Source organism: Pseudoliparis swirei, chromosome 12 (genome assembly GCF_029220125.1).
Source record: "Pseudoliparis swirei isolate HS2019 ecotype Mariana Trench chromosome 12, NWPU_hadal_v1, whole genome shotgun sequence".
Classification (NCBI taxonomy): Eukaryota; Metazoa; Chordata; class Actinopteri; order Perciformes; family Liparidae; genus Pseudoliparis; species Pseudoliparis swirei.
Window position 1 is genome coordinate 18,599,095 of NC_079399.1, and position 11,804 is coordinate 18,610,898.

The window sequence follows — 11,804 nt, forward strand, 5'->3', positions numbered from 1 at the left end:
TATTGATATCTTTGGCCATTCCTTCAATAATGTAAGAAAAAGGAATCCAGTGATCTATTTGGTGAGTCTGATCTAAATTGTTCTTTTTTCTCTCCTGTGTTTATGACTTATAGTTCATATACACTTATTGCCAGTATACGTTTTTAAGCTTCTTTTTTTATCTTTGAACCTGTCACAGCACTTGACAAATGTTTCCAATCTTTTATTTAGCACCTAGTAGCGTGTATCTTAAACAATTATGTCACATATTTAAGACAAGAAAAAATATTGTTTTTAGTTGAATGAACTAGATATGGTATTCTGGTGTCTGAAGCATGCAACAGAAACCAAGAGCAGTCCAAGCTGAACAATCACATTGGTCTTGGATTCATAGAAAATCTGAGTTCATAAGGTTCCTAAAGGCAGGCATGAAGTTCTAAAATCACAGAGAAAATTGCAAACATTTCTTGAATCATGGACCATTGCTCGGACAGCAACAATATATCAATAACCAGCTTCCTTTTCAGATTCTGAACATGATTAAAACCAGGATAAGACATACATTAGGGATTTGTGTTCATGTACAAATATTAATTGTCAGAGGCCGTTGGTCAGAAGTTGAATGAAGTTCAGATGAAACTATAATTGATAGCCCATGCTGTTATTTGGGCAATATGAATAATAAGAAATTGGGCACATATTCAGAGTTTATGACCTTTTCTTATGTTGGGAACCACCACTTTTCTTTTGTCTCACTTGTTTACCATGCTAATAAAATCAGAAATAATCAAATTGTGATGCTCATAGGTCTGTTTGGATAGCATATCCATATTATCGAAAGCAACCCGTAGTTGTAACAGTAGAGCTCAGTGGAAGTCGTACCCAAGAAAGATCCTGCTCATCTGGATCCTGTTTCATCCTCATACCTCAAGCATGACAGCACACTAACGGCACTCTTGTGTTGTTTTCAACTGTATTTCTGTATTTCTCTTCCTGTCTCATCAGTCTGGTCTTTGCTACTGAATTCACCCGGTGGTTTGAGGTCGAAAGCAACATTCTAAGAGTAGAACAACAACAACAAGACAAACTTTGGGAAGAAAACAGAGGGACTGCTTCCGAGTGTTTGTCTCATTGGGCAGAAGGTAGCTCGGCCCGCTGGGGAGTGATGTGTTTCAGAGGCTGCTCTGTAGTGTCGTGGTCCATATGTAATCACAGTCTTGGTGTCTGAGGGTGGGAGAAAGACCCGGCATCATTCTCTGTGAACAGCTTGTCGTTCATAAATAAATAATAAAAAATCCTCGCTATTGATCCATCGGACCAAGTACTACCCGTCATACATCAGCGCTCCGCCTCAGAACAGCTGATGAAAATCACAGGCAGCCCATCACATCCTTCCCCCTCTTATCCGTCAAGAGGCTCGACGGAGAGCTCGAGTCGCCCCCGGCGATCCAAGGGCATCAGCCCCTGCCCACCCACCCCTGCGGTGCTCCAGCCCCCCCGTCCACTTGAGGAATTGCACAGAGCGGCCCCAAAAATCAGCCTGCGTGAGTGCCCATCCGTCTTCATTGGACTTGCAGTAGAGATACTCAGCATGCCAAGATTTCAGCGAAGATTTCAGCCATCCATCTTGATCTGTCGAGTGAGATGACTTTCAGGGTCCGGCTGAATGGCAGCCGGTACCCAAGGACGGAACCTCCTCTCTGGCCTTCATGGCTCTCAGAGCGAGTGTGAGGAATGAGTCCAGCAGGCTCAGTTCAATCTCTCAGATTCAGCCTTGACGTCCAGTCTCTGGACTTCAACCTGGCCATGAGTATTGCTGTCCTTCATTTGTTAGGGAAGGAGGAGGAGGAGGCGGGGGGGGGGAGCAGAAACGTACAGAAACCAACAACGGTTGTGGATGTTTTTGTTACTTTAAAAAAAATTACATACAGCCATGATGTCAATTGGACCCGGTTAATGTTCAATCCCCCAAAAGTTGTCAGAAACCAAAGAATCGTAATAACTATAGTCTGTACCTCATCACCAACACCATTACTAACAATTCAATCAGGTTTTAGTGGAATTGAGTTATTCACCCCTTCATAGAGCAGAGTTCAATCAGGAGGAGGTTTCATACAGAAAAAGTACTTACAAATATTCTTCCTAGATTTTCAAACCTTGAAATGGTTCCATTTCACCCGCAACATAACAGAAGGGTTAAACTAATACTGCTGGGATTTCCAAACTTGGAGCTAGAAGCTTGCTCATGTGACCAACAAGCTAAAGTTCGAGGGAAAGGGGTTCATCTTAAAATGTTCCTCTACAAAACTCGTCCATGAGAAAAATGGTTAAACGTTCGCAACTGGGGGGCTTGTACAAAGCTGGATTACCAACCAATATGTTTGATCGTTTCACATGATAAGGTCCTTCAAGGAATAACAATGGGAATGCATTGTCCAAGTGGAATAACTTGACAGACCCATCACTTTTACATGGATTGTATAGTCTGCGTTTTCGCTCCTTCATGACTCAGGTAGCCCAATACTCTGTTATTTCTTTACATGGACAATAATTGTTTCCTGCTATGTTTATGATCAGCAGCATGTTTGGGTTGAAATGGAACACCTGTATACTTACCTTAACCCTGTATATTTAGTATTAGTATTTAGTTTTTAGTATTTTGTTTTGTGTTTTATATTTATTTTCATTGATGCTCTGATGTGCACCGCTGCTGTGATTTTTAAAATGTCCCCACTGTGGGACGAATAAACGAATATTCAAGATTCAAGATTCAAGATTCAAGATGTTTTATTTGTCACATACACACACAGGGTGTGCAGTGAAATGAAAGTGGCAATGCTCAGCAGGAATGTGCAAGGGCAACAAGTACACACTATTTACAATAAAAAACAACACAATATTTACAGTAAGTGTGTGTGTGTGTGTGTGTGTGTGCCTAAGAGGGGCAGTTGTGTGGGTCTATGTGGGGGTCCTGGTGAGGTCGGAGTTCACAGTCCTGATGGCCTGAGGAAAGAAACTCCGTCTCAGTCTCTCTGTTCTTGCAGCGTGACTACGGAGGCGCCTGCCTGACCGCAGCAGCTGAAACAGTCTGTTGTTGGGGTGGTGAGGATCCTTCATGAATATCATATCATATCATATAACACAGGTGTTGAGCTTGCTCCCATTCAGCCACCAGTGAGGTCCAACACTGATTGGGAATGGGAGCAAGCTCAACACCTGGTGGACAGAATGAAACCAGGAAAGTGGAGGCTGTTATAGGAGCACTAGCATCTAATGCCCATACTGGGTGTCATGTTGGACCATGTCATGTATCAGTTTGTGGTCTTTCTTGTCGGAAAATGCACAGAGTATAAACCCCACATAAACCGCAATGCACTTCATTTCTTTTCTCTCCTTTGTCTCTAAATTGATCTCCAGGTTGCCAGCCACACAAGTGGCGTGTGTGATATTAAAATAATGGCCGATAGATAGAGAGAATTTCATTTTCAAGTTCTTTTCATCCAGATGAAGGCCAAAGAGGGTCAGATTTCCGGCACAAAAGGGCCTTGCCAAATGATGCTCTCTTCCCATTAGTGGAAAAGACAGAGAGGGTAATTTCATACTTGTTTATGCCCCACATTCCCCGGCTCCCTTCACATCAGAGCAAATTGATTTCACTCCTCATATTGCAGCAATCCTCCGGTTTCCTCCACCCCGTGCTGAAATTAATCATGGTAATGTCCCCTCTAAGTGAAAAGAAAATTAATTTTCACTGCCATACTGATCCAACTAATAACGGGGTACAAGTGAGGAGAAAATGGGAAATCATTACTCAGTGAACATTATCTTTATTATTTGCACCCACTTCTGAGCAGAAATGAAGGGGCCGCCGTGGAAGAAGTTAAGGCGGATACCTTGAAGTGTGTCTGACTTTCAACACGATCCCGGGGAAGGCATTAAAATGGCAATTGGCCATTGATTGCCTGCTAATAGCAGAAAGAGGAGGGGAAGAAAAAAAATGTCGCCGCAACAAATTTCTTTCTTTAAAAAGAAGGAAAAAAAAGAGCTTATCCATTCATGCATGTTATTAAAGTCGTTGAGCTCAAGTACCCCGTTGAAAGACACAGGATATGGAGAATGGGATCTTGGCAACCCGGTAACTTATTAACGTGTATATGACATCCGTTAATCAAAATGACAACCTGCTAAGATCCTTACTTGTGATCTGAAGCAAATATCCTTCAAGTCACACACTGAGCCTCTCCTCGTCACCCTCTTTTCATCATGGACCAAAAGCGACAAGAGTGCCCCACAACGGTTTAGGTCATCGAAGTGCTGCACGGTTTCTGTTGTTTCCATTTAGTCCACACATTCACGGGATGCAATGAGAGGACACGTCAATCGTCTTTAATAAGGACGACGGGATTACAGAACAGAATACAAAAGGTGGAGCAACATAAGGCCAAACTAGGTTTAGCATAAAGTGTTGTGATGGTTACGGGTGAAAACTCTTGTGTAATGTCCTCTGAGGCTCTGGTGGACAGTAGAACGTTAGTTATGGTATAAGTAATATTGCTTTACAGTTCAGACCCTGAATAGTTAATATTGTTAAGTGAACACATAAAGTGTGGGGTGTGTGTGTGTGTGTTTGGGGGGGGGGGGGGGGGCGATGGCCCCTTTGGACCACAAGGCACACATACCGGAATCACTCCAAGAGAGATCCTGTATAGCTTCTGTGTGGGAGAAAACAAATGCAGACTTTTCTACATAAATTGATGGTAATACTTACTTTTTCCTATTCATTTTTATGTCAATTTGAACCCAAGGCGATTTCGAGTCGACACTCTATTGGAACTATCGTGTGTCCTTTTACGGTGGGAGAACCCTGGAGTGAAAACCACCATGCTGGCCTCTAATTTAGAAGGACATTTTTATGTTAAAGAACAGCACTTTAATGAACTTTAATTGCTACCCTCTTCTCCTTATGTACGCTGCTGATTTGCAAAAGTAATTCCCTCCCCAGAACTTTTTTTTAAATGTCTTTTTTTGCTCACTTTGATTTAGATTTCGGGACCAAACCAGCAGCCGAGCCCTTCACACTGCATTTTCCAGCCCTGCTGCTGTCACCTGGGGTTAGCTCAGCATTTCCCCACCGTACTGCCGATAAATACTGAACGTCCATGAATAGCTCCACAACGCACATCCTGCAGGATTACCACAAGGGTTTAACAATCTACAACTGGTCTCTGCTCAGTCTTAAAATGCTTCTCTTCATCTTTTTTCCCCCTCCCTGTAGGGACAAACCTGCCGATGTTGTGTCAGTTGACGAATTGATTTCCGACCGTTTTGCTTGTACAGTGGCTACTTCAGCACCTGCTGATGTTGCCGGGGTGTATTGGCGTATTGTCCTTGGGACAAACTGGGTCCACATGCTGACTAAACATGCAGCATGGCCTCCCAGCCCGTGCACGGGGCAAGTAGTGTCCTTATCTGTCGGCTGAGTTCATGGAGATGGATGCATATGGTGGATTCGCAATGGTTCTGCTTGGCTCGATGGTGTTTTGAGCCCTCACCGGCACCTTCCAGGCAGCGGCTGCCTGGAAGGTGCCGGAAGGTGGTCCCGCCCCCCAGAACTCTAATCCAATCAATGCGCTACCCACTTGGAGCGCATATTCAAACCCACTTGGAGCGCATTTGGAGCGCATTTAACCCACTTGGTTCAACAATTTCAATTTCAAAGGTACGTAGCTAATATATTTATATTTTTTGGGCCGGCTAATGTTGTGGTAATGTTATTTCAACCTGCTAGCTAGCAGATAGATTATGCTAATCTTAGCTGTGGTAATGTCATTTCAACCTGCTAGCGAGCTAAATCTGGTTAAAACATTAGGTAACAAAGTAAGATTAATTACTGCAGATTAATCACTGTATTTTAGTGATTGTTAATGGTTAGTGGTTATCTTTCAAATGATGCCTGTGAGGCACTTGATGTTGAGACTGGTTGACTTCCAGGCTGCTTTGGAATAAGGATACCTCTGAGGCAGCCACCAGTTTTTGGATAACTCTGAGGCATCATAGGTAGTGTTGACTGCCAGGCTGCCTAGTCGTTGGTATACAGGTTAACTCACAGGCATCCAGTTGGTTTTAGATAACTGTAAGGCATCTAGACGGACATTAAGAGGGGCTGACTCCCAGGCTGCTTACTAACACTGGTTAGCTCTCAGGCAGCCAATTGGCTTTGGATGCCTGTGAGGCACTTGACAAAAACAACTTTAAAGAGAGGGGTTCTAAATAGACTGGCTGGTTGAATAAAGCACATTTTAACACATTCAATTAATGAAAAACAAGTAGATATGTTTAGGGATGATAGACAACATGTTATAGAATAATAATTGAATCAAAACCCAATTTCACCAAAATACTGAGTTTCGACCTACTAGTATTTTCACTCTAATCTCAAAAATGTCCCTTTTCACCATGTGACTGGTTTCCCCAGAGCCCATCACAGTTTTGGGTTATAGGAACATCTGTTGGGATGGCAGTAAAGGAAGAAGGGCTATGTACAGACATTACATGTGTACAATACTGTACTGTATGTAAAGAAGATGAAATCCTAATATTGTTACGAATAATATTGTTGAAACTTTGAAACCTTCTTTGAGTGTGACTCAGAAATTATTTTTACAAAGATACCAGATAACGGTGGAGGAGATCAGGAGGAGGACTGCTCCACCTGAGAGCATGTCAATAAATACCCTCACTGCGCTCCTGAGAACCGACAAAAATTTGAAGAGGGACCTCAGGGAGCAGCTGCAGGAGGTCGGGGTGACTCCGGGCACAGTGACCAAAGTCACCTCACTGTGCTCAAAGCTGTCAGAGGGTACAGTTCAATTCTACTCACTATTCTTGTAACGGCACTTTTTACATACATTTATATCAATAAAGAACTTCAGAAAGCCAGCTCCAAACTATTACACCCCAGTGTCAATAAGTGTTTCATTGTCACATTGGTATGTGCATCAATCTGAATTTAATACTGTGTTCGTGTCATATGTCTTTCCCATTTTTGTTAAGGCGAAGCCAAGGACCTGTGCTCCTCCGTCGGTGCTCTGGCTGCCAGGAGCATCGAATTTAAAGAAGTGGCCATGCTGCCGGCATCAGACCCCACTGTGGCCACAGGGAGAGCCACGGAGTTCAAGTAATTTGCAATATTCCACATCCTATATCTGGGCTCTGACAGGTTTAATAGACATTATTTATCCAGAATTTATGTTTTTATCTTTTCCTCCAGACAACAGCTCCAGCACCTCGCCAACCAGGTGAGGTCAAATGATCAATTTGACCTCCTCACGCACACCTTGGGGCCAGGAATGGTAGAGGTGGTGGTGGATATTTTTAAAAAGTGTGTTGACACACACATTGAAAATATTAACAATTAACAATTTGTTGTTTGTTGTGTTCATTAATTAAATATCTTCATGTTCTACATCACTGTGTATGTGTCGTGAATTGGAAGTGTATTGAACTTGGCATCTTGATTTAACTAGTCTGATAATTTAGCTAGCTGGGCCTGAAATCGCATGGTGTACTGTAAATTACAGATCCGACATGTTAGGCATGTGGATTAAGGCAAATAGTCATGGTAACACAATATGTCAACACTAATTTCTACAGCTTCACATAAGGGTTTATTCCAGTAGTGTTACAAGTTACCCCAACTTACATTAATTATTTTTAAAAAAAGTATCGTCAGAGGACACACACATGATGGAGGAGAGACATGACTGATGGGGTGTGACATATTCTTTATTGAAAATAAAGGCCAAGTACAACCCTCATACACACAGTAAAATGGTAAAAACAAAATTTCACACGCAAACAGCTTAGTTTACTAAGCACTAAGGATGGCAGAATTTAATACACTATAAATATTATCTAAATATTTTATTGGGGCAGTGTGGGACAGGTCGGAGAACTGGGGAAAGACTAGTTACGGGTTCGCTTCTTCGGTCCCTTTCCTTCTTTAAGCCATCTTCAATTGACTTCAGCCAATGCTTCTCCATTGCCTGAACGGGGAAAAAGTATGAAAACATAAGCCTATGACTCCCTGAGACACACATACTAAACTATTTTATCTTGTGATGACCTGAACTATAGGCTAGATGGTCAGTGTTAAGCAGTCTGGAGCACAACGTTAATCCACCATGCCTAGATTCCTCTCCACTGGCTGTCACAAAGTCACCTGTAGTCTATTATAAAGCCTATTAGCCTGTAAGAAATCAAGTTATTTTCAACAAAAGTCCTTATAATCACCATCTGCCCTTCAGTAAATTATTAGTAATCCCTCTTAATGTCCGTCTAGATGCCTTACAGTTATCTAAAACCAACTGGATGCCTGTGAGTTAACCTGTATACCAACGACTAGGCAGCCTGGCAGTCAACACTACCTATGATGCCTCAGAGTTATCCAAAAACTGGTGGCTGCCTCAGAGGTATCCTTATTCCAAAGCAGCCTGGAAGTCAACCAGTCTCAACATCAAGTGCCTCACAGGCATCATTTGAAAGATAACCACTAACCATTAACAATCACTAAAATACAGTGATTAATCTGCAGTAATTAATCTTACTTTGTTACCTAATGTTTTAACCAGATTTAGCTCGCTAGCAGGTTGAAATGACATTACCACAGCTAAGATTAGCATAATCTATCTGCTAGCTAGCAGGTTGAAATAACATTACCACAACATTAGCCCGCCCAAGAAATATAAATATATTAGCTACGTACCTTTGAAATTGAAATTGTTGAACCAAGTGGGTTAAATGCGCTCCAAATGCGCTCCAAGTGGGTTTGAATATGCGCTCCGCTCCAAGTGGGTTTGAATATGCGCTCCAAGTGGGTAGCGCATTGATTGGATTAGAGTTCTGGGGGGCGGGACCACCTTCCGGCACCTTCCAGGCAGCGCTGCCTGGAAGGTGCCGGTGAGGGCTCAAAACACCATCGAGCTTCTGCTTGCCTCTACTTCGGCATACTGTGTATCCGTGAAGAGCGGCTACAATGGCATGCTCGCCACGTCATGAAATGAGATATCAAAATGACGGCCGATGATAACTTACACCCTCAAACTCTAAAGAAGGGAGTTAAACGCCCTTCAAGTCAAGATTCTTCCTCTCACCCTCCCTCCTCATCGTGTGACCTGGTTTGACTCGGGGATGGAATTGGTGCTCCTTCCTGGTTCCTTCTGCTGATGGATTTTCTGCACAGCCATCTCTCTTTTGACTGATGGGGCTGCGCTGCTCGATTAGGTCTCCGTGCTCAACTCTGATCCCTCCTGACTGTTGCAACTGTCATAAAATATCCCTTTATACATTTCCCAACCATGTATAAGTGCTAAAATACTGGTATACAAATCACTTTCTAAAGTTAGCGATACATATGTGATCGTATTGTTTTATTTCAATGACAATGCCTGGTGATACTTTATATTAAGGCTGAGCAATATGTAGAAATTCAACAGTCACGATCTGTCAACCGAAGACGTCGATATTGCAACTGTATTCCCGCTTTCACTAAATGTAAAAAAAATTGGATTTTTGTAAAATAATCATCAATAATTTGGATGAGTAGGTAATAGACCATATTAGAACAGTAAGAACAGTGTGTTAAGTTCAGAAAGTCACATGACTTTTCTGTAATGCAACCAGCAACTCTTAAACCATATTACCATCGTACGAAATCCAAAATCTAAGACAAAATTCAGCCTCATATAGTATCAATATATTGCCTGGCCCTAATCTATATTGTTTTCTTCATGTCATCAACTGTCAATGAATGAAACCAACCAGACATGTTTCTACTAACTACTAAGTATTGTGTGTGTATCACGGCCTGATGTATCTTCTCTATTGTGCTCTATTGTCGTCCAGAAAATATATAAAAACACATCGATGAGCCACACTGTTACACTTGTTGACACGTAACTTCGTTACCATGAACACTCAAACTGTCGTCTAATTTGACATCCCGCGGCCCCAAATACACTTACTAGATCACCAAATGTGTATTAATCCTCCACTGAAAATAGTTCCCATCAAATGCTCTATGTTCTTGTGTTTCTGTGTACAATGCCCAACTGATATTTCCCAATTGTCTTGAGAACAAGGATACGGTGGATTATAATGCAGTTTACAAACACCCTTGGGTGCCCCAGGCCTTTGCGCTTCTGCGTCACTCATTAATTTATGCTGCCATGTTGTTGAGACCCGAAGTGCAACTAGAGAAAAGGGAGAAGAAACAAACTGTCCACATGGGCTACATCCAGTGGCATATTAAACTAGAATGGGCACTCGGTAGAGCGCATACCTTCGCATATCACTCGATTGGGCATTGAATTATGAACATGTTGGCATTAGTTGCATGCCAATTGGATAAAAATTGACCGTGCTATGGTAAAAAGAAGATTTGGACCTTTTCTTGACCTTGACCTTTGACCCGATCGATCCCAAAATCTAATCAAATGGTCCCCGGATAATAACCAATCATCCCACCAAATTTCATGCGATTTGGTTTAATACTTTTTGAGTTATGCGAGTAACACGCATACAAATAAATAAATAAATAAATACACGGCGATCAAAACATAACCTTCCGCATTTTCAATGCGAAGGTAATCAGGGTCAGACTCAGGAATATTCTGACAGTTAGGATATCTCCCAATTGGCAAACAATAACTATTCAAGTGTCCCCTGAAAGACAGAATGTCAGTCAGTCATAGAAGCAGGCTAGCTTTGAGTTAAGCTGCGTTCACACCAAAAGCGTTTTTTGAGCGAGTAGATCCCACGCAAAGTCAACGTACAGACGCGTGTTGTAGCGAGAGACGCACATTTTCGGCAGGCGGCAGTTGACGCAAATTCAGCGGCGCGAAAATGTGTCTCTTTCGCCTCAAGCCGACGTTTGTGGTATGACCACAACAAGTATGAAGCAGAGATAGTGGTTATTACTTCCATGATCAATGGCGGAAATGATAACGGTTTGCACGGAGTAAAGCCACAGAGATAAGCCCCGCCCCCTCTAAAACGTGAAAGAAGCGAAAATTCACAAAGAGTCAAGCGAGTAAAGCGTTTTGAATATTCGCAACGCTTTTGTTGTGAACGCAGCATTGGACACACAGCGCAGCCTGTATTGTTCTGGATCAAGTAGGATGGGTGAATATCAAAAGTATTGCACCGTAAAATACAGAGCTCTCCAAGATAACAGCGCTGGAAGGGATTTGACATTTGTTTCATAAAGAAAAGGAAGATTCTTTCAAAAGCCCCATGAAAGCTGATCGATTCACATCCCCGTCGCTGATGTTTCCTCTCAGCATCTCTGTTTGGACCAATTCTCCGGGCAATTAACAGTCAGGTCTCAGGCACTGTGAGAGGAATGGCTTGCAGAGGATAATGACAGATTTCTTCATCCTCTCAGCAAACACGCCATGGCCACCACCACCACTCCTCCTCCTCTCTCCCCCCCCCCCCCCTTCTCTCTCGCCGTCTCTGAGATCCACCTGTACGTCAGCCAGGGTTCATGAAGCATGACCGGTGCAGAGGCCGGAGGGGACGGAGGAGGAACATCAGGATGTACAAAGTGTCTAGGGCTCTGCTGCTGCACGCTGAAGAAGAAGAAGAAGAAGAAGAAAACAGACAGCAATGTGTGTGTATCTTAATACCTTTAGCGACAGCACAGGTTCTTTTACATCAATGTATTGATTGAAGACACATTGAAAGAGTGTATGTAGTTCTTATGAAGGCAATTATGTGGGCGTGGTGGCTGTCACTGTGGAGGAGTAATTATTTCCTGAGAAAAG

The 11,804-nt window shown here is 42.6% G+C and overlaps 1 long non-coding RNA gene across 1 annotated transcript; it reads right to left on the bottom strand.

Annotated features, from left to right (window-relative positions):
* Positions 1–7,743: 7,743 nt before the first annotated feature.
* LOC130202637 (uncharacterized) lies at positions 7,744–8,863 on the bottom strand. The gene is made up of 2 exons (XR_008833382.1): positions 8,744–8,863; positions 7,744–8,024 (listed from the first exon to the last, which is right to left on the bottom strand). It is a non-coding gene; the product is annotated as an uncharacterized LOC130202637 (long non-coding RNA).
* Positions 8,864–11,804: the final 2,941 nt, after the last annotated feature.